At 37.8% G+C, this 19,903-nt stretch overlaps 25 pseudogenes; all 25 read left to right on the plus strand.

The window, feature by feature from the left end:
- The first annotated feature begins 3,330 nt into the window (after positions 1-3,330).
- LOC122328259 lies at positions 3,331-3,449 on the plus strand (annotated as a pseudogene).
- A 275-nt stretch (positions 3,450-3,724) lies between these two features.
- On the plus strand, positions 3,725-3,843 carry LOC122328247 (annotated as a pseudogene).
- Positions 3,844-4,116: 273 nt separating this feature from the next.
- Positions 4,117-4,235, plus strand: LOC122328246 (annotated as a pseudogene).
- A 272-nt stretch (positions 4,236-4,507) lies between these two features.
- On the plus strand, positions 4,508-4,626 carry LOC122328251 (annotated as a pseudogene).
- Positions 4,627-4,899: 273 nt separating this feature from the next.
- On the plus strand, positions 4,900-5,018 carry LOC122328244 (annotated as a pseudogene).
- A 274-nt stretch (positions 5,019-5,292) lies between these two features.
- On the plus strand, positions 5,293-5,411 carry LOC122328267 (annotated as a pseudogene).
- Positions 5,412-5,685: 274 nt separating this feature from the next.
- LOC122328257 lies at positions 5,686-5,804 on the plus strand (annotated as a pseudogene).
- A 274-nt stretch (positions 5,805-6,078) lies between these two features.
- LOC122328268 lies at positions 6,079-6,197 on the plus strand (annotated as a pseudogene).
- A 277-nt stretch (positions 6,198-6,474) lies between these two features.
- LOC122328254 lies at positions 6,475-6,593 on the plus strand (annotated as a pseudogene).
- A 274-nt stretch (positions 6,594-6,867) lies between these two features.
- LOC122328231 lies at positions 6,868-6,986 on the plus strand (annotated as a pseudogene).
- A 270-nt stretch (positions 6,987-7,256) lies between these two features.
- On the plus strand, positions 7,257-7,375 carry LOC122328252 (annotated as a pseudogene).
- A 1,042-nt stretch (positions 7,376-8,417) lies between these two features.
- Positions 8,418-8,536, plus strand: LOC122328236 (annotated as a pseudogene).
- A 278-nt stretch (positions 8,537-8,814) lies between these two features.
- LOC122328248 lies at positions 8,815-8,933 on the plus strand (annotated as a pseudogene).
- Positions 8,934-9,202: 269 nt separating this feature from the next.
- On the plus strand, positions 9,203-9,321 carry LOC122328239 (annotated as a pseudogene).
- A 272-nt stretch (positions 9,322-9,593) lies between these two features.
- On the plus strand, positions 9,594-9,712 carry LOC122328245 (annotated as a pseudogene).
- Positions 9,713-10,361: 649 nt separating this feature from the next.
- LOC122328249 lies at positions 10,362-10,480 on the plus strand (annotated as a pseudogene).
- A 275-nt stretch (positions 10,481-10,755) lies between these two features.
- Positions 10,756-10,874, plus strand: LOC122328262 (annotated as a pseudogene).
- Positions 10,875-11,148: 274 nt separating this feature from the next.
- Positions 11,149-11,267, plus strand: LOC122328240 (annotated as a pseudogene).
- Positions 11,268-11,539: 272 nt separating this feature from the next.
- On the plus strand, positions 11,540-11,658 carry LOC122328264 (annotated as a pseudogene).
- Positions 11,659-11,930: 272 nt separating this feature from the next.
- LOC122328271 lies at positions 11,931-12,050 on the plus strand (annotated as a pseudogene).
- A 1,059-nt stretch (positions 12,051-13,109) lies between these two features.
- Positions 13,110-13,226, plus strand: LOC122328272 (annotated as a pseudogene).
- Positions 13,227-13,888: 662 nt separating this feature from the next.
- On the plus strand, positions 13,889-14,006 carry LOC122328263 (annotated as a pseudogene).
- A 2,203-nt stretch (positions 14,007-16,209) lies between these two features.
- Positions 16,210-16,330, plus strand: LOC122328274 (annotated as a pseudogene).
- A 672-nt stretch (positions 16,331-17,002) lies between these two features.
- On the plus strand, positions 17,003-17,121 carry LOC122328256 (annotated as a pseudogene).
- Positions 17,122-17,390: 269 nt separating this feature from the next.
- On the plus strand, positions 17,391-17,509 carry LOC122328270 (annotated as a pseudogene).
- The last annotated feature ends 2,394 nt before the right edge of the window (positions 17,510-19,903 follow it).

Consider the following 19,903-nt stretch of genomic DNA (forward strand, 5'->3'; position numbering starts at 1 on the left):
AAAATGAAATGAAAAAGGTAAGTGAAGGAACCACAGACATTAGGAAAATAGTAGCGCTTGAAGAGAAACTTAAAAAAATGGAAGAAGACAAATGTGAGGGTGCTAGAATAAGAAGTAAAATAAGGAATACAGTAGAAGGAGAAAGAAGTACAAAGTTTTTTTATGAGGTAGAAAAGACAAGACAGAAAGCTGACCTAATAAAAATGTGTCTTTAGAAGGTAGAAACATAAAAGATAAAGAAGGAATATTAAAAGCTGTCCAGGATTTCTATAGTGTTTTATTTAAGACGGAAGGAGTTAATGTAGAAGATGAAGAATTCTTGTTAAATCAAATTAAAGTAAAAGTAACAGAAGATGATAAAAAAATGTGTGATAGTGATATAGCAGAAGAAGAGATAAAGGAAGCTATAACACAATTAAGCAACAGGAAAAGCCCTGGCTTGGATGGTTTATCGTCTGAATTTTATAAGGTTTTTAAAGATGTTTTAACACCAATTCTAAAAGATCTGTTCTTAATGATTTTTCAAAATGGGCAATTGAGTGAGAGTATGAAGAGAGGTATGATTAAAATAATGTATAAAAAGAAAGGAAATAAAGATGATTTGAGGAATTATAGACCGTTGAGTATGCTCAATACAGACTACAAAATATTAGCAAAGATCTTTGCAAATAGACTTAAAAGAGTAACACCACACATCATCACGACCAATCAAGCGTACAGTATACTGGGAAGAGATATAGCAGATACAGTAACGAGTATTAGAGACTTAATTTGGTATACAAAAGAGAAAAAAGGTAAGGGGTTTTTATTTAGTATGGATTTAGAAAAGGCATTTGATAGAGTGGAACATAAATATTTATTTGATTTGCTTAAAAGATTTGGCTTTGGGAATAATTTCTTAAAGTGGATGAAATGTTTTTACACAGAAATTATTAGTTGTTTCAAAATAAATGGTTTTTTAACAGATTACATAGGAATTTCAAGATCCATAAGACAAGGATGTCCCTTATCGGCCTTACTGTACACTATAGTTATGGAACCGTTAGGTTTAGCAATAAATGGAGAAAAAGAAATAAAAGGTATTTTAATAGAAGGTAATGAAATGGAACAAAAGATTTTCCAGTATGCAGATGATACCACTTTATTTTTAAAGGATTCCAATAGTGTTGAGAAAGCTATAGAGATTTTTGATAAATATTGTAGTGGTTCGGGAGCAAAGGTAAATAAGGAAAAATCTGAATATGTTAAAATGGGAAAGGTAGAAGTTCCACAAATAAATTGGTGTTTTAAAGAACAAAAAGCAATATTAAAATTTTAGGCATTACGCTTGGATACGATGAGATTGTAACTAGAGAAATAAATTGGAACGAAATTCTGAACAAAATGGATAAAAGATTAAATTTTTGGAAACAGAGAGTACTGTTTCTAAAAGGGAAGGTGCTTGTATTAAATTCTCTTTTTTTATCCAAAATGTGGTACGTTTTAAGTGTTGTAAGTTTACCAATATGGGTATATAAGAGAATAAAAGCTATGATCTTAACATTTCTTTGGGATGGTAAGCCGTCTAAAATTGCATATAATACAATCATTGGAAATGTGGAAGATGGGGGATTAGGACTGATAGATCCATGGCTAAGAATGAAAAGCATGAGGATTAAAATGGTAAAAAGGTTTTTAAATAAAGATAACATCCCATGGAAAAGTGTTATGAGTTACTTTATGAATAAGTGTGGACAAATAGGAGATGACTTTTATGGATGGCTTTTAAAGATGAGATGATAGGAAATATACCGGAGTTCTACAAAGAACTACTGAGAACTTGGAAAATGTTTTATGACAATGTGTATGTAAAGATTGAAGGGAGAAAGCAGTACTTACGACAGCCTTTGTTTTTAAACCTAAATAATAAAGGGAAAAAAACAATGTTTTACGAAAACTGGTTTGCAGTAGGCTACAGACAAATAAAAGATATATTATACGAAGTGAGACCTGGGTTTCTACCTACACAAGCGATAACTGATTCACTGGAGGAAAGGGAAGATATAGAAGACAAAAGGAATATTGAAGAGCAGTATATAAAATTAAAAGTAGCAATACCAGAACAATGGATAAAAGCAATTGAGGATAATGAAAAAGAATCTGAGAATGAAAAACCACAGGTTTTTTTGAAAGAGGGAGATGATAAGATTCCGTTTAATGAATGTGTCATCAAGAAGTTTTACTGTTGTATACGTAAGGTAGTCTTTGTAAAACCTAAAGCAATAGAGTATTGGGAGAAGCTATTTGATTATTTTGATGCTTCTAAAATATGGAAAATGTAAGAGCTAATTTTAAAAGTCCGGCTTTGGAAAATTTTGATTTCCTATTAAGACACAATTGTGTGATGACGGAAATTATTTTATATAAAAGTGGTTTAACGCAAGATGAACTATGTAAAGTGTGTATGGATAAAAAGGAAGGAGTTTTACATTTATTTTTGAAATGTAGAAAGTTAAGTAATTTTTTTAAAATGTTAAAAAGATGGTATGTGATTTGTTGTATGAAGACAATCTTACGCTGGAGGAATGGGATGTGCTATTTTGTTTGGATTTGAGGGAAGGCTAAAAACAAGTATGCACTTAATTATATGTTAACGATTGCAAGATACGCAATATGGAAAAGAAGGAACATTATGAAACATAAGAGAAAAGAACTGTCGCTATCCTTATTATATAAACAGATCTTGATGGATGAAATAAAAGATTTATATAATTATTGTAAAATGATTGAAAATATGGAATTGTTTGATCATTGTATAACAAAAAATAATCCATATGTTGTAAGAGTTTGGAATAGTTTTGAAGTGTTGCTACCAGGAGATGTTTGAGATGTGATTTACTTCTTGTGATTTATGTATTTTTTAATGTATTTATTTCTTAACTTTTGATTGTAAATAAAAATTAATAAAAAAAAAAAAAAAAAAAAAAATCACGCCTGATCTCAGAAGCTAAGCAGACTTGGGCCTAGTTAGTACTTGGATGGGAGACTGCCTAGGAATACCAGGTGCTGTAAGTTTTTGAGTTTTTTCACTACTTATCTAATACACTGGCCCTTAGTGTGGCCAAAGTTTGACCAGCTCTTTGCTTTCCCTTACTGCTTATTTAATTCAATTGCCTTTAAAGTAGCTGTTTTTTAAACAGAGTTTGACTGTTTTTAACTACTTATCTAATGCTCTTATCTTTAATGTAGCTCATTTTGAAGTATTTTTTTTGTATTTCATTCATTACTTATCTAGTATAATGGCACTTAGTGTGCCTCACCTTAAAATAGGGGCTTTTTGCAGCAGCTTTAAGCCACGGCCATACCACCCTGTTCACGCCTGATCTCGTCTGATCTCAGAAGCTAAGCAGAGTTTGGCCTAGTTAGTACTTGGATGGGTGGCTGCCTAGGAATACCAGGTGCTGTAAGTTTTTGAGTTTTTTCACTACTTATCTAATACACTGGCCCTTAGTGTGGCCAAAGTTTGACCAGCTCTTTGCTTTCCCTTACTGCTTATTTAATTCAATTGCCTTTAAAGTAGCTGTTCTTTAAACAGAGTTTGACTGTTTTTAACTACTTAACTAATGCTCTTATCTTTAATGTAGCTCATTTTGTAGTATTTTTTTGTATTTCATTCATTATTATCTAGTATAATGGCACTTAGTGTGCCTCACCTTAAAATAGGGGGCTTTTTGCAGCAGCTTTAGCTAACGGCCATCCCACCCTGTTCACGTCTGATCTCGTCTGATCTCAGAAGCTAAGCAGAGTTGGGCCTAGTTAGTACTTGGATGGGAGACTGCCTAGGAATACCAGGTGCTGTAAGTTTTGAGTTTTTTCACTACTGATCTAATACACTGGCCCTTAGTGTGGCCAAAGTTTGACCAGCTCTTTGCTTTCCCTTACTGCTTATTTAATTCAATTGCCTTTAAAGTAGCTGTTCTTTAAACAGAGTTTGACTGTTTTTAACTACTTAACTAATGCTCTTATCTTTAATGTAGCTCATTTTGAAGTATTTTTTTGTATTTCATTCATTACTTATCTAGTATAATGGCACTTAGTGTGCCTCACCTTAAAATAGGGGCTTTTTGCAGCAGCTTTTTACACGGCCATACCACCCTGTTCACGCCTGATCTCGTCTGATCTCAGAAGCTAAGCAGAGTTGGGCCTAGTTAGTACTTGGATGGGAGACTGCCTAGGAATACCAGGTGCTGTAAGTTTTTGAGTTTTTTCACTACTCATCTAATACACTGGCCCTTAGTGTGGCCAAAGTTTGACCAGCTCTTTGCTTTCCCTTACTGCTTATTTAATTCAATTGCCTTTAAAGTAGCTGTTCTTTAAACAGAGTTTGACTGTTTTTAACTACTTAACTAATGCTCTTATCTTTAATGTAGCTCATTTTGAAGTATTTTTTTGTATTTCGTTCATTACTTATCTAGTATAATGGCACTTAGTGTGCCTCACCTTAAAATAGGGGCTTTTGCAGCAGCTTTCACACGGCCATCCCACCCTGTTCACGCCTGATCTCGTCTGATCTCAGAAGCTAAGCAGAGTTGGGCCTAGTTAGTACTTGGATGGGAGACTGCCTAGGAATACCAGGTGCTGTAAGTTTTTGAGTTTTTTCACTACTGATCTAATACACTGGCCCTTAGTGTGGCCAAAGTTTGACCAGCTCTTTGCTTTCCCTTACTGCTTATTTAATTCAATTGCCTTTAAAGTAGCTGTTCTTTAAACAGAGTTTGACTGTTTTTAACTACTTAACTAATGCTCTTATCTTTAATGTAGCTCATTTTGAAGTATTTTTTTTGTATTTCATTCATTACTTATCTAGTATAATGGCACTTAGTGTGCCTCACCTTAAAATAGGGGCTTTTGCAGCAGCTTTCGCACGGCCATACCACCCTGTTCACGCCTGATCTCGTCTGATCTCAGAAGCTAAGCAGAGTTGGGCCTAGTTAGTACTTGGATGGGAGACTGCCTAGGAATACCAGGTGCTGTAAGTTTTTGAGTTTTTTCACTGCTCATCTAATACACTGGCCCTTAGTGTGGCCAAAGTTTGACCAGCTCTTTGCTTTCCCTTACTGCTTATTTAATTCAATTGCCTTTAAAGTAGCTGTTCTTTAAACAGAGTTTTACTGTTTTTAACTACTTAACTAATGCTCTTATCTTTAATGTAGCTCATTTTGAAGTATTTTTTTGTATTTCATTCATTACTTATCTAGTATAATGGCACTTAGTGTGCCTCACCTTAAAATAGGGGCTTTTTGCAGCAGCTTTCGCCACGGCCATCCCACCCTGTTCACGCCTGATCTCGCCTGATCTCAGAAGCTAAGCAGAGTTGGGCCTAGTTAGTACTTGGATGGGAGACTGCCTAGGAATACCAGGTGCTGTAAGTTTTGAGTTTTTCACTACTTATCTAATACACTGGCCCTTAGTGTGGCCAAAGTTTGACCAGCTCTTTGCTTTCCCTTACTGCTTATTTAATTCAATTGCCTTTAAAGTAGCTGTTCTTTAAACAGAGTTTGACTGTTTTTAACTACTTAACTAATGCTCTTATTTTTAATGTAGCTCATTTTGAAGTATTTTTTTGTATTTCATTCAATACTTATCTAGTATAATGGCACTTAGTGTGCCTCACCTTAAAATAGGGGGCTTTTTGCAGCAGCTTTCGCTTACGGCCATCCCACCCTGTTCACGCCTGATCTCGCCTTATCTCAGAAGCTAAGCAGAGTTGGGCCTAGTTAGTACTTGGATGGGAGACTGCCTAGGAATACCAGGTGCTGTAAGTATTTGAGTTTTTTCACTACTTATCTAATACACTGGCCCTTAGTGTGGCCAAAGTTTGACCAGCTCTTTGCTTTCCCTTACTGCTTATTTAATTCAATTGCCTTTAAAGTAGCTGTTCTTTAAACAGAGTTTGACTGTTTTTAACTACTTAACTAATGCTCTTATCTTTAATGTAGCTCATTTTGAAGTATTTTTTGTATTTCATTCATTACTTATCTAGTATAATGGCACTTAGTGTGCCTCACCTTAAAATAGGGGCTTTTTGCAGCAGCTTTACGCCACGGCCATCCCACCCTGTTCACGCCTGATCTCGCCTGATCTCAGAAGCTAAGCAGAGTTGGGCCTAGTTAGTACTTGGATGGGAGACTGCCTAGGAATACCAGGTGCTGTAAGTTTCTGAGTTTTTTCACTACTTATCTAATACACTGGCCTTAGTGTGGCCAAAGTTTGACCAGCTCTTTGCTTTCCTTTACTGCTTATTTAATTCAATTGCCTTTAAAGTAGCTGTTCTTTAAACAGAGTTTGACTGTTTTTAACTACTTAACTAATGCTCTTATCTTTAATGTAGCTCATTTTGTAGTATTTTTTTTTTTGTATTTCATTCATTACTTATCTAGTATAATGGCACTTAGTGTGCCTCACCTTAAAATAGGGGCTTTTTGCAGCAGCTTTCGCTACGGCCATCCCACCCTGTTCACGCCTGATCTCGTCTGATCTCAGAAGCTAAGCAGAGTTGGGCCTAGTTAGTACTTGGATGGGAGACTGCCTAGGAATACCAGGTGCTGTAAGTTTTTGAGTTTTTTCACTACTTATCTAATACACTGGCCCTTAGTGTGGCCAAAGTTTGACCAGCTCTTTGCTTTCCCTTACTGCTTATTTAATTCAATTGCCTTTAAAGTAGATGTTCTTTAAACAGAGTTTGACTGTTTTTAACTACTTAACTAATGCTCTTATCTTTAATGTAGCTCATTTTGTAGTATTTTTTTGTATTTCATTCATTACTTATCTAGTATAATGGCACTTAGTGTGCCTCACCTTAAAATAGGGGCTTTTGCAGCAGCATTTGCTTACGGCCATCCCACCCTGTTCACGCCTGATCTCGTCTGATCTCAGAAGCTAAGCAGAGTTGGGCCTAGTTAGTACTTGGATGGGAGACTGCCTAGGAATACCAGGTGCTGTAAGTTTTTGAGTTTTTTACTACTTATCTAATACACTGGCCCTTAGTGTGGCCAAAGTTTGACCAGCTCTTTGCTTTCCTTACTGCTTATTTAATTCAATTGCCTTTAAAGTAGCTGTTCTTTAAACAGAGTTTGACTGTTTTTAACTACTTAACTAATGCTCTTATCTTTAATGTAGCTCATTTTGAAGTATTTTTTTGTATTTCATTCATTACTTATCTAGTATAATGGCACTTAGTGTGCCTCACCTTAAAATAGGGGCTTTTTGCAGCAGCTTTACACGGCCATCCCACCCTGTTCACGCCTGATCTCATCTGATCTCAGAAGCTAAGCAGAGTTGGGCCTAGTTAGTACTTGGATGGGAGACTGCCTAGGAATACCAGGTGCTGTAAGTTTTTGAGTTTTTTCACTACTTATCTAATACACTGGCCCTTAGTGTGGCCAAAGTTTGACCAGCTCTTTGCTTTTCCTTACTGCTTATTTAATTAAATTGCCTTTAAAGTAGCTGTTCTTTAAACAGAGTTTGACTGTTTTTAACTACTTAACTAATGCTCTTATCTTTAATGTAGCTCATTTTGAAGTATTTTTTTGTATTTCATTCATTACTTATCTAGTATAATGGCACTTAGTGTGCCTCACCTTAAAATAGGGGCTTTTTGCAGCAGCTTCAGCGCACGGCCATCCCACCCTGTTCACGCCTGATCTCGTCTGATCTCAGAAGCTACAGAGTTGGGCCTAGTTAGTACTTGGATGGGAGACTGCCTAGGAATACCAGGTTCTGTAAGTTTTTGAGTTTTTTCACTACTTATCTAATACACTGGCCCTTAGTGTGGCCAAAGTTTGACCAGCTCTTTGCTTTCCCTTACTGCTTATTTAATTCAATTGCCTTTAAAGTAGCTGTTCTTTAAAAATAGTTTGACTGTTTTTAACTACTTAACTAATGCTCTTATCTTTAATGTAGCTCATTTTGAAGTATTTTTTTGTATTTCATTCATTACTTATCTAGTATAATGGCACTTAGTGTGCCTCACCTTAAAATAGGGCTTTTTGCAGCAGCTTTAGCCATACGGCCATACCACCCTGTTCACGTCTGATCTCAGAAGCTAAGCAGAGTTGGGCCTAGTTAGTACTTGGATGGGGGAATACCAGGTGCTGTAAGTTTTTGAGTTTTTTCACTACTTATCTAATACACTGGCCCTTAGTGTGGCCAAAGTTTGACCAGCTCTTTGCTTTCCCTTACTGCTTATTTAATTCAATTGCCTTTAAAGTAGCTGTTCTTTAAACAGAGTTTGACTGTTTTTAACTACTTAACTAATGCTCTTATCTTTAATGTAGCTCATTTTGAAGTATTTTTTTGTATTTCATTCATTACTTATCTAGTATAATGGCACTTAGTGTGCCTCACCTTAAAATAGGGGGCTTTTTGCAGCAGCTTTTGCTTACGGCCATACCACCCTGTTCACGCCTGATCTCGTCTGATCTCAGAAGCTAAGCAGAGTTGGGCCTAGTTAGTGCTTGGGTGGGAGACTGCCTAGGAATACCAGGTGCTGTAAGTTTTTGAGTTTTTTCACTACTTATCTAATACACTGGCCCTTAGTGTGGCCAAAGTTTGACCAGCTCTTTGCTTTCCCTTACTGCTTATTTAATTCAATTGCCTTTAAAGTAGCTGTTCTTTAAACAGAGTTTGACTGTTTTTTAACTACTTAACTAATGCTCTTATCTTTAATGTAGCTCATTTTAAAGTATTTTTTTTGTATTTCATTCATTACTCATCTAGTATAATGGCACTTAGTGTGCCTCACCTTAAAATAGGGGGCTTTATGCAGCAGCTTTCGCTTACGGCCATACCACCCTGTTCACGCCTGATTTCGTCTGATATCAGAAGCTAAGCAGAGTTGGGCCTAGTTAGTACTTGTATGGGAGACTGCCTAGGAATACCAGGTGCTGTAAGTTTTGAGTTTTTCACTACTTATCTAATACACTGGCCCTTAGTGTGGCCAAAGTTTGACCAGCTCTTTGCTTTCCCTTACTGCTTTTTTAATTCAATTGCCTTTAAAGTAGCTGTTCTTTAAACAGAGTTTGACTGTTTTTAACTACTTAACTAATGCTCTTATCTTTAATGTAGCTCATTTTGAAGTATTTTTTTTGTATTTCATTCATTACTTATCTAGTATAATGGCACTTAGTGTGCCTCACCTTAAAATAGGGCTTTTGCAGCAGCTGCACACGGCCATACCACCCTGTTCACGCCTGATCTCGTCTGATCTCAGAAGCTAAGCAGAGTTGGGCCTAGTTAGTACTTGGATGGGAGACTGCCTAGGAATACCAGGTGCTGTAAGTTTTGAGTTTTTTCACTACTTATCTAATACACTGGCCCTTAGTGTGGCCAAAGTTTGACCAGCTCTTTGCTTTCCTTACTGCTTATTTAATTTAATTGCCTTTAAAGTAGCTGTTCTTTAAACAGAGTTTGACTGTTTTTAACTACTTAACTAATGCTCTTATCTTTAATGTAGCTCATTTTGAAGTATTTTTTGTATTTCATTCATTACTTATCTAGTATAATGGCACTTAGTGTGCCTCACCTTAAAATAGGGGGCTTTTGCAGCATCTTTTGCTTACGGCCATCCCACCCTGTTCACGCCTGATCTCGTCTGATCTCAGAAGCTAAGCAGAGTTGGGCCTAGTTAGTACTTGGATGGGAGACTGCCTAGGAATACCAGGTTCTGTAAGTTTTTGAGTTTTTCACTACTTATCTAATACACTGGCCCTTAGTGTGGCCAAAGTTTGACCAGCTCTTTGCTTTCCCTTACTGCTTATTTAATTCAATTGCCTTTAAAGTAGCTGTTCTTTAAAAAGAGTTTGACTGTTTTTAACTACTTAACTAATGCTCTTATCTTTAATGTAGCTCATTTTGAAGTATTTTTTTGTATTTCATTCATTACTTATCTAGTATAATGGCACTTAGTGTGCCTCACCTTAAAATAGGGGCTTTTTTGCAGCAGCTACGGCCATACCACCCTGTTCACGCCTGATCTCAGAAGCTAAGCAGAGTTGGGCCTAGTTAGTACTTGGATGGATGCCTAGGAATACCAGGTGCTGTAAGTTTTTGAGTTTTTTCACTACTTATCTAATACACTGGCCCTTAGTGTGGCCAAAGTTTGACCAGCTCTTTGCTTTCCCTTACTGCTTATTTAATTCAATTGCCTTTAAAGTAGCTGTTCTTTAAACAGAGTTTGACTGTTTTTAACTACTTAACTAATGCTCTTATCTTTAATGTAGCTCATTTTGAAGTATGTTTTTGTATTTCATTCATTACTTATCTAGTATAATGGCACTTAGTGTGCCTCACCTTAAAATAGGGGGCCTTTTGCAGCAGCTTTTGCTTACGGCCATACCACCCTGTTCACGCCTGATCTCGTCTGATCTCAGAAGCTAAGCAGAGTTGGGCCTAGTTAGTGCTTGGGTGGGATCCTGCCTAGGAATACCAGGTGCTGTAAGTTTTTGAGTTTTTTCACTACTTATCTAATACACTGGCCCTTAGTGTGGCCAAAGTTTGACCAGCTCTTTGCTTTCCCTTACTGCTTATTTAATTCAATTGCCTTTAAAGTAGCTGTTCTTTAAACAGAGTTTGACTGTTTTTAACTACTTAACTAATGCTCTTATCTTTAATGTAGCTCATTTTAAAGTATGTTTTTTGTATTTCATTCATTACTCATCTAGTATAATGGCACTTAGTGTGCCTCACCTTAAAATAGGGGCTTTATGCAGCAGCTTTAAACACGGCCATACCACCCTGTTCACGCCTGATTTCGTCTGATATCAGAAGCTAAGCAGAGTTGGGCCTAGTTAGTACTTGTATGGGAGACTGCCTAGGAATACCAGGTGCTGTAAGTTTTTGAGTTTTTTCACTACTTATCTAATACACTGGCCCTTAGTGTGGCCAAAGTTTGACCAGCTCTTTGCTTTCCCTTACTGCTTTTTTAATTCAATTGCCTTTAAAGTAGCTGTTCTTTAAACAGAGTTTGACTGTTTTTAACTACTTAACTAATGCTCTTATCTTTAATGTAGCTCATTTTGAAGTATTTTTTTGTATTTCATTCATTACTTATCTAGTATAATGGCACTTAGTGTGCCTCACCTTAAAATAGGGGGCTTTTTGCAGCAGCTTTCACACGGCCATACCACCCTGTTCACGCCTGATCTCGTCTGATCTCAGAAGCTAAGCAGAGTTGGGCCTAGTTAGTACTTGGATGGGAGACTGCCTAGGAATACCAGGTGCTGTAAGTTTTGAGTTTTTCACTACTTATCTAATACACTGGCCCTTAGTGTGGCCAAAGTTTGACCAGCTCTTTGCTTTCCCTTACTGCTTATTTAATTCAATTGCCTTTAAAGTAGCTGTTCTTTAAACAGACTTTGACTGTTTTTAACTACTTAACTAATAATCTTATCTTTAATGTAGCTCATTTTAAAGTATTTTTTTTGTATTTCATTCATTACTTATCTAGTATAATGCACTTAGTGTGCCTCACCTTAAAATATGGGGCTTTTTGCAGCAGCTTTGCCACGGCCATACCACCCTGTTCACGCCTGATCTCGTCTGATCTCAGAAGCTAAGCAGAGTTGGGCCTAGTTAGTACTTGGCTGGGATCCTGCTTAGGAATACCAGGTGCTGTAAGTTTTGAGTTTTTTCACTACTTATCTAATACACTGGCCCTTAGTGTGGCCAAAGTTTGACCAGCTCTTTGCTTTCCTTACTGCTTATTTAATTCAATTGCCTTTAAAGTAGCTGTTCTTTAAACAGAGTTTGACTGTTTTTAACTACTTAACTAATGCTCTTATCTTTAATGTAGCTCATTTTAAAGTATTTTTTTGTATTTCATTCATTACTCATCTAGTATAATGGCACTTAGTGTGCCTCACCTTAAAAATAGGGGCTTTATGCAGCAGCTTTAGCACGGCCATACCACCCTGTTCACGCCTGATTTCCGTCTGATATCAGAAGCTAAGCAGAGTTGGGCCTAGTTAGTACTTGGATGGGAGACTGCCTAGGAATACCAGGTGCTGTAAGTTTTTGAGTTTTTTCACTACTTATCTAATACACTGGCCCTTAGTGTGGCCAAAGTTTGACCCAGCTCTTTGCTTTCCCTTACTGCTTTTTAATTCAATTGCCTTTAAAGTAGCTGTTCTTTTAAACAGAGTTTGACTGTTTTTAACTACTTAACTAATGCTCTTATCTTTAATGTAGCTCATTTTGAAGTATTTTTTTTGTATTTCATTCATTACTTATCTAGTATAATGGCACTTAGTGTGCCTCACCTTAAAATAGGGCTTTTTGCAGCAGCTTTCGCCACGGCCATGCCCACCTGTTCACGCCTGATCTCGCCTGATCTCAGAAGCTAAGCAGAGTTGGGCCTAGTTAGTACTTGGATGGAGACTGCTCTAGGAATACCAGGTGCTGTAAGTTTTTGAGTTTTTTCACTACTTATCTAATACACTGGCCCTTAGTGTGGCCAAAGTTTGACCAGCTCTTTGCTTTCCTTACTGCTTATTTAATTCAATTGCCTTTAAAGTAGCTGTTCTTTAAACAGAGTTTGACTGTTTTTAACTACTTAACTAATGCTCTTATCTTTAATGTAGCTCATTTTGTAGTATTTTTTTGTATTTCATTCATTATCTAGTATAATGGCACTTAGTGTGCCTCACCTTAAAATAGGGGCTTTTGCAGCAGCTTTGCCACAGGCCATCCCACCCTCTGTTCACGCCTGATCTCGCCTGATCTCAGAAGCTAAGCAGAGTTGGGCCTAGTTAGTACTTGGATGGGAGACTGCCTAGGAATACCAGGTCCTGTAAGTTTTTGAGTTTTTTCACTACTGATCTAATACACTGGCCCTTAGTGTGGCCAAAGTTTGACCAGCTCTTTGCTTTCCCTTACTGCTTATTTAATTCAATTGCCTTTAAAGTAGCTGTTCTTTAAAACAGAGTTTGACTGTTTTTAACTACTTAACTAATGCTCTTATCTTTAATGTAGCTCATTTTGAAGTATTTTTTTGTATTTCATTCATTACTTATCTAGTATAATGGCACTCTTAGTGTGCCTCACCTTAAAATAGGGGCTTTTGCAGCAGCTTTTCACACGGCCATACCACCCTGTTCATGCCTGATCTCGCCTGATCTCAGAAGCTACAGAGTTGGGCCTAGTTAGTACTTGGATGGGAGACTGCCTAGGAATACCAGGTGCTGTAAGTTTTTGAGTTTTTTCACTACTTATCTAATACACTGGCCCTTAGTGTGGCCAAAGTTTGACCAGCTCTTTGCTTTCCCTTACTGCTTATTTAATTCAATTGCCTTTAAAGTAGCTGTTCTTTAAACAGAGTTTGACTGTTTTTAACTACTTAACTAATGCTCTTATCTTTAATGTAGCTCATTTTGAAGTATTTTTTTGTATTTCGTTCATTACTTATCTAGTATAATGGCACTTAGTGTGCCTCACCTAAAATAGGGCTTTTTGCAACAGCTTTCTCGCCATACTTGCCATACACACCCTGTTCACGCCCTGATCTCAGAAGCTACAGAGTTGGGGCCTAGTTAGTACTTTTGATGGGAGACTGCCTAGGAATACCAGGTGCTGTAAGTTTTTGAGTTTTTTCACTACTTATCTAATACACTGGCCCTTAGTGTGGCCAAAGTTTGACCAGCTCTTTGCTTTCCTCACTGCTTATTTAATTCAATTGCCTTTAAAGTAGCTGTTCTTAAACAGAGTTTGACTGTTTTTAACTACTTAACTAATGCTCTTATCTTTTAATGTAGCTCATTTTGAAGTATTTTTTTGTATTTTGTTCATTACTTATCTAGTATAATGGCACTTAGTGTGCCTCACCTTAAAATAGGGGCTTTTTGCAGCAGCTTTCGCTTACGGCCATACCATTCTGTTCACGCCTGATCCTGCCTGGATCTCAGAAGCTGCAGAGTTGGGCCTAGTTAGTACTTGGATGGGAGACTGCCTAGGAATACCAGGTGCTGTAAGTTTTGAGTTTTTTCACTACTTATCTAATACACTGGTCTCTTAGTGTGGCCAAAGTTTGACCAGCTCTTGCTTTCCCTTACTGCTTTATTTAATTCAATTGCCTTTAAAGTAGCTGTTCTTTAAACAGAGTTTGACTGTTTTTAACCACTTAACTAATGCTCTTATCTTCAATGTAGCTCATTTTGAAGTATTTTTTTGTATTTCGTTCATTGTTTATCTAGTATAATGGCACTTAGTGTGCTCCTCACCTTAAAATAGGGGCTTTTTGCAGCAGCCGCCACGGCCATACCACCCTGTTCACGCCGTTCACGCCTGATCTCAGAAGCTAAGCAGAGTTGGGCCTAGTTAGTACTTGGATGGGAGACTGCTCTAGGAATACCAGGTGCTGTAAGTTTTGAGTTTTTCACTACTTATCTAATACACTGGCCCTTAGTGTGGCCAAAGTTTGACCAGCCTCTTGCTTTCCCTTACTGTTTATTTAATTCAATTGCCTTTAAAGTAGCTGTTCTTAAACAGAGTTTGACTGTTTTTAACTACTTAACTAATGCTCTTATCTTTAATGTAGCTCATTTTGAAGTATTTTTTTGTATTTGTTCATTACTTATCTAGTATAATGGCACTTAGTGTGCCTCACCTTAAAATAGGGGCTTTTTGCAGCAGCTACACGGCCATACCACCCTGTTCACGCCTGATCGCCTGATCTCAGTTGCTACAGAGTTGGGCCTAGCTAGTACTTGGATGAGACTGCCTAGGAATACCAGGTGCTGTAAGCTTTTGAGTTTTTTCACCACTTATCTAATACACTGGCCCTTTAGTGTGGCCAAAGTTTGACCAGCTCTTTGCTTTCCTCACTGCTTATTTAATTCAACTGCTTTAAAGTAGCTGTTCTTAAACAGAGTTTGACTGTTTTTAACTACTTAACTAATGCTCTTATCTTTAATGTAGCTCATTTTGAAGCATTTTTTGTATTTGTTCATTACTTATCTAGTATAATGGCACTTAGTGTGCCTCACCTTAAAATAGGGGCTTTTTGCAGCAGCTTTCGCTTATGGCCATACCACCCTGTTCACGCCTGGATCTCGCTCTGGATCTCAGAAGCTACAGAGTTGGGCCTAGTTAGTACTTGGATGGGGAGACTGCTCTAGGAATACCAGGTGCTGTAAGTTTTGAGTTTTTTCACTACTTATCTAATACACTGGCCCTTAGTCTGGCCAATGTTTGACCAGCTCTTGCTTTCCCTTACTGCTTATTTAATTCAATTGCCTTTAAAGTATTGTTCTTTAAACAGAGTTTGACTGTTTTTAACTACTTAACTAATGCTCTTATCTTTAATGTAGCTCATTTTGAAGTATTTTTTTGTATTTCTGTTCATTACTTATCTAGTATAATGGCACTTAGTGTGCCTCACCCAAAATAGGGCTTTTTGCAGCAGCTCTGCCACGGCCATACCACTCTGTTCACGCCTGATCTCAGAAGCTTACAGAGTTGGGCCTAGTTAGTACTTCTTGGATGGGAGACTGCCTAGGAATACCAGGTGTTGTAAGTTTTGAGTTTTTTCACTACTTATCTAATACACTGGCCCCTAGTGTGGCCAAAGTTTGACCAGCTCTTTGCTTTCCTTACTGCTTATTTAATTCAATTGCCTTTAAAGTAGCTGTTCTTTAAACAGAGTTTGACTGTTTTAAACTACTTAACTAATGCTCTTATCTTTAATGTAGCTCATTTTGAAGTATTTTTTGTATTTGCCCTGTTCATTACTTATCTAGTATAATGGCACTTAGTGTGCTCTCACCTTAAAATAGGGGCTTTTTGCAGCAGCTGCCACGGCCATACCAATTCTGTTCACGCCTGATCCTCGCTCTGATCTCAGAAGCTAAGCAGAGTTGGGCCTAGTTAGTACTTGGATGGGAGACTGCCTAGGAATACCAGGTCCTGTAAGTTTTTGAGTTTTTTCACTACTTATCTAATACACTGGCCCTAGTGTGGCCAAAGTTTGACCAGCTCTCTTTGCTTTCCTTACTGCTTATTTAATTCAATTACCTTTAAAGTAGCTGTTCTTTAAACAGAGTTTGACTGTTTTTAACTACTTAACTAATGCTCTTATCTTTAATGTAGCTCATTTTGTAGTATTTTTTGTATTTCATTCATTATCTAGTATAATGGCACTTAGTGTGCCTCACCTTAAAATAGGGGCTTTTGCAGCAGCTACACGGCCATCCCACCCTGTTCACGCCTGATCTCGCCTGATCTCAGAAGTTAAGCAGAGTTGGGCCTAGTTAGTACTCTTGGATGGGAGACTGCCTAGGAATACCAGGTGCTGTAAGTTTTTGAGTTTTTTCACTACTGATCTAATACACTGGCCCTAGTGTGGCCAAAGTTTGACCAGCTCTTTGCTTTCCTTACTGCTTATTTAATTCAATTGTTCTTTAAAGTAGCTGTTCTTAAACAGAGTTTGACTGTTTTTAACTACTTAACTAATGCTCTTATCTTTAATGTAGCTCATTTTAAAGTATTTTTTTGTATTTCATTCATTACTTATCTAGTATAATGGCACTTAGTGTGCCTCACCTTTAAAATAGGGGCTTTTTGCAGCAGCTTTCGCACGGCCATACCCACCCTGTTCACGCCTGATCTCGCCTGATCTCAGAAGCTGCCAGAGTTGGGCCTAGTTAGTACTCTGGATGGGAGACTGCCTAGGAATACCAGGTGCTGTAAGTTTTTTGAGTTTTTTCACTGCTCATCTAATACACTGGCTCTTAGTGTGGCCAAAGTTTGACCAGCTCTTTGCTTTCCCTTACTGCTTATTTAATTCAATTGCCTTTAAAGTAGCTGTTCTTTAAACAGAGTTTGACTGTTTTTAACTACTTAACTAATGCTCTTATCTTTAATGTAGCTCATTTTGAAGTATATTTTTTGTATTTCTGTCTCATTACTTATCTAGTATAGTTTGGCACCTTAGTGTGCCTCACCTTAAAATAGGGCTTTTTGCAGCAGCTTTGCACACGGCCATCCCACCCTGTTCACGCCTGATCTCGCCTGATCTCAGAAGCTAAGCAGAGTTGGGCCTAGTTAGTACTTGGATGGGAGACTGCCTAGGAATACCAGGTGCTGTAAGTTTTGAGTTTTTTCACTACTGATCTAATACACTGGCCCTTAGTGTGGCCAAAGTTTGACCAGCTCTTTGCTTTCCCTTACTGCTTATTTAATTCAATTGCCTTTAAAGTAGCTGTTCTTTAAACAGAGTTTGACTGTTTTTAACTACTTAACTAATGCTCTTATTTTTAATGTAGCTCATTTTGAAGTATTTTTTGTATTTCATTCATTACTTATCTAGTATAATGGCACTTAGTGTGCCTCACCTCAAAATAGGGGCTTTTTGCAGCAGCCGCCACGGCCATCCCACCCTGTTCACGCCTGATCTCGCCTGATCTCAGAAGCTAAGCAGAGTTGGGCCTAGTTAGTACTTGGATGGGAGACTGCCTAGGAATACCAGGTGCTGTAAGTTTTTGAGTTTTTTTCACTACTTATCTAATACACTGGTCCTTAGTGTGGCCAAAGTTTGACCAGCTCTTTGCTTTCCCTTACTGCTTATTTAATTCAATTGCCTTTAAAGTAGCTGTTCTTTAAACAGAGTTTGACTGTTTTTAACTACTTAACTAATGCTCTTATCTCTAATGTAGCTCATTTTGAAGTATTTTTTTGTATTTCATTCATTACTTATCTAGTATAATGGCACTTTAGTGTGCCTCACCTTAAAATAGGGGCTTTTGCAGCAGCTGCTGCACGGCCATCCCACCCTGTTCACGCCTGATCTCGCTCTGATCTCAGAAGCTTTGCAGAGTTGGGCCTGAAGTTAGTACTCTGGATGATGGAGACTGCCTAGGAATACCAGGTGCTGCTGTAAGTTTTTGAGTTTTTTCACTACTTATCTAACACACTGGCCTCTTAGTGTGGCCAAAGTTTGACCTACAGCTCTTTGCTTTCCCTTACTGCTTATTTAATTCAATTGCCTTTAAAGTAGCTGTTCTTTAAACAGAGTTTGACTGTTTTTAACCACTTAACTACTGCCTTATCTTTAATGTAGCCCATTTTGTAGTATTTTTTGCATTTCATTCATTACTTATCTAGCATAATGGCACTTAGTGTGCCTCACCTTTAAAAATAGGGCTTTTTGCAGCTTGCTTTACTGCCATCCCACCTCTGTTCACGCCTGATCTCGCCTGATCTCAGAAGCCAAGCAGAGTTGGGCCTAGTTAGTACTTGGATGGAGATCGTCTAGGAATACCAGGTGCTGTAAGTTTTGAGTTTTTTCACTACTTATTCAATACACTGCCCCTTAGTGTGGCCAAAGTTTGACTAGCTCTTTGCTTTCCTTACTGCTTATTTAATTCAATTGCTCTTTAAAGTAGCTGTTCTTTAAACAGAGTTTGACTGTTTTTAACTACTTAACTAATGCTCTCTATCTTTAATGTAGCTCATTTTGAAGTATTTTTTGTATTTCGTTCATTACTTATCTAGTATAATGGCACTTAGTGTGCCTCACCCAAAATATAGGGCTTTTGCAGCAGCTTTCACACGGCCATACCACCCTGTTCACGCCTGATCTCGCCTGATCTCTGGGAAGCTAACAGAGTTGGGCCTAGTTAGTACTTGGATGGGAGACTGCCTAGGAATACCAGGTGCTGTAAGCTTTTGAGTTTTTTCATTACTTATCTAATACACTGGCCTTAGTGTGGCCAAAGTTTGACCAGCTCTTTGCTTTCCTCACTGTTTATTTAATTCAATTACCTTTAAAGTAGCTGTTCTTTAAACAGAGTTTGACTGTTTTTAACTACTTAACTAATGCTCTTATCTTTAATGTAGCTCATTTTGTAGTATTTTTTTGTATTTCATTCATTATCTAGCATAATGGCACTTAGCAGTGCCTCACCTTAAAATAGGGGCTTTTTGCAGCAGCTTTCGCACGGCCATCCCACCCTGTTCACGCCTGATCCTTGCCTGAATGGATCTTCAGCAGCCACAGAGTTGGGCCTAGTTAGTACTCTGGATGGGAGACTGCCTAGGAATACCAGGTGCTGTAAGATTTTGAGTTTTTTCACTACTGATTCAATACACTGGCCCTTAGTGTGGCCAAAGTTTGAACAGCTCTTGCTTTCCTCTTACTGCTTATTTAATTCAATTGCCTTAAAGTAGCTGGTTCTTTAAACAGAGTTTGACTGTTTTTAACTACTTTCAACTAATGCTCTTATCTTTAATGTAGCTCATTTTGAAGTATTTTTTGTATTTCATTCATTACTTATCTAGTATAATGGCAATTCTAGTGTGCCTCACCTGTAAAAATAGGGCTTTTTGCAGCAGCTGGCCACGGCCATACCCACCCTGTTCACGCTGCTGATCTCGGCCTTGATCTCAGAAGCTGCCAGAGTTGGGCCTAGTTAGTACTTGGATGGGAGACTGCCTAGAAATACCAGGTGCTGTAAGTTTTGAGTTTTTCACTGCTCATCTAATACACTGGCCCTTAGTGTGGCCAAAGTTTGACCAGTTTCTTGCTTTCCCCTTACTGCTTATTTAATTCAATTGCTCTTAAAGTAGCTAATTTTTTTAAACAGAGCTGACTGTTTTTAACTACTTAACTAATGCTCTATCTTCATAATGTAGCTCATTTTGAAGTATTTTTTTGTATTTCGCTCATTACTTATCTAGTATAATGGCACTTAGTGCCTCACCTAAAATAGGGGCTTTTTGCAGCAGCTGCCACGGCCATCCCACCTCTGTTCACGCCTGATCTCGCGTCCTGATCTCAGAAGCTAAGCAGAGTTGGGCCTAGTTAGTACTTGGATGGGAGACTGCCTAGGAATACCAGGTGCTGTAAGTTTTGAGAGTTTTTTCACTACTGATC

The sequence above is a fragment of the Puntigrus tetrazona genome, chromosome 22, assembly GCF_018831695.1.
Source record: "Puntigrus tetrazona isolate hp1 chromosome 22, ASM1883169v1, whole genome shotgun sequence".
NCBI classification, from domain to species: Eukaryota; Metazoa; Chordata; class Actinopteri; order Cypriniformes; family Cyprinidae; genus Puntigrus; species Puntigrus tetrazona.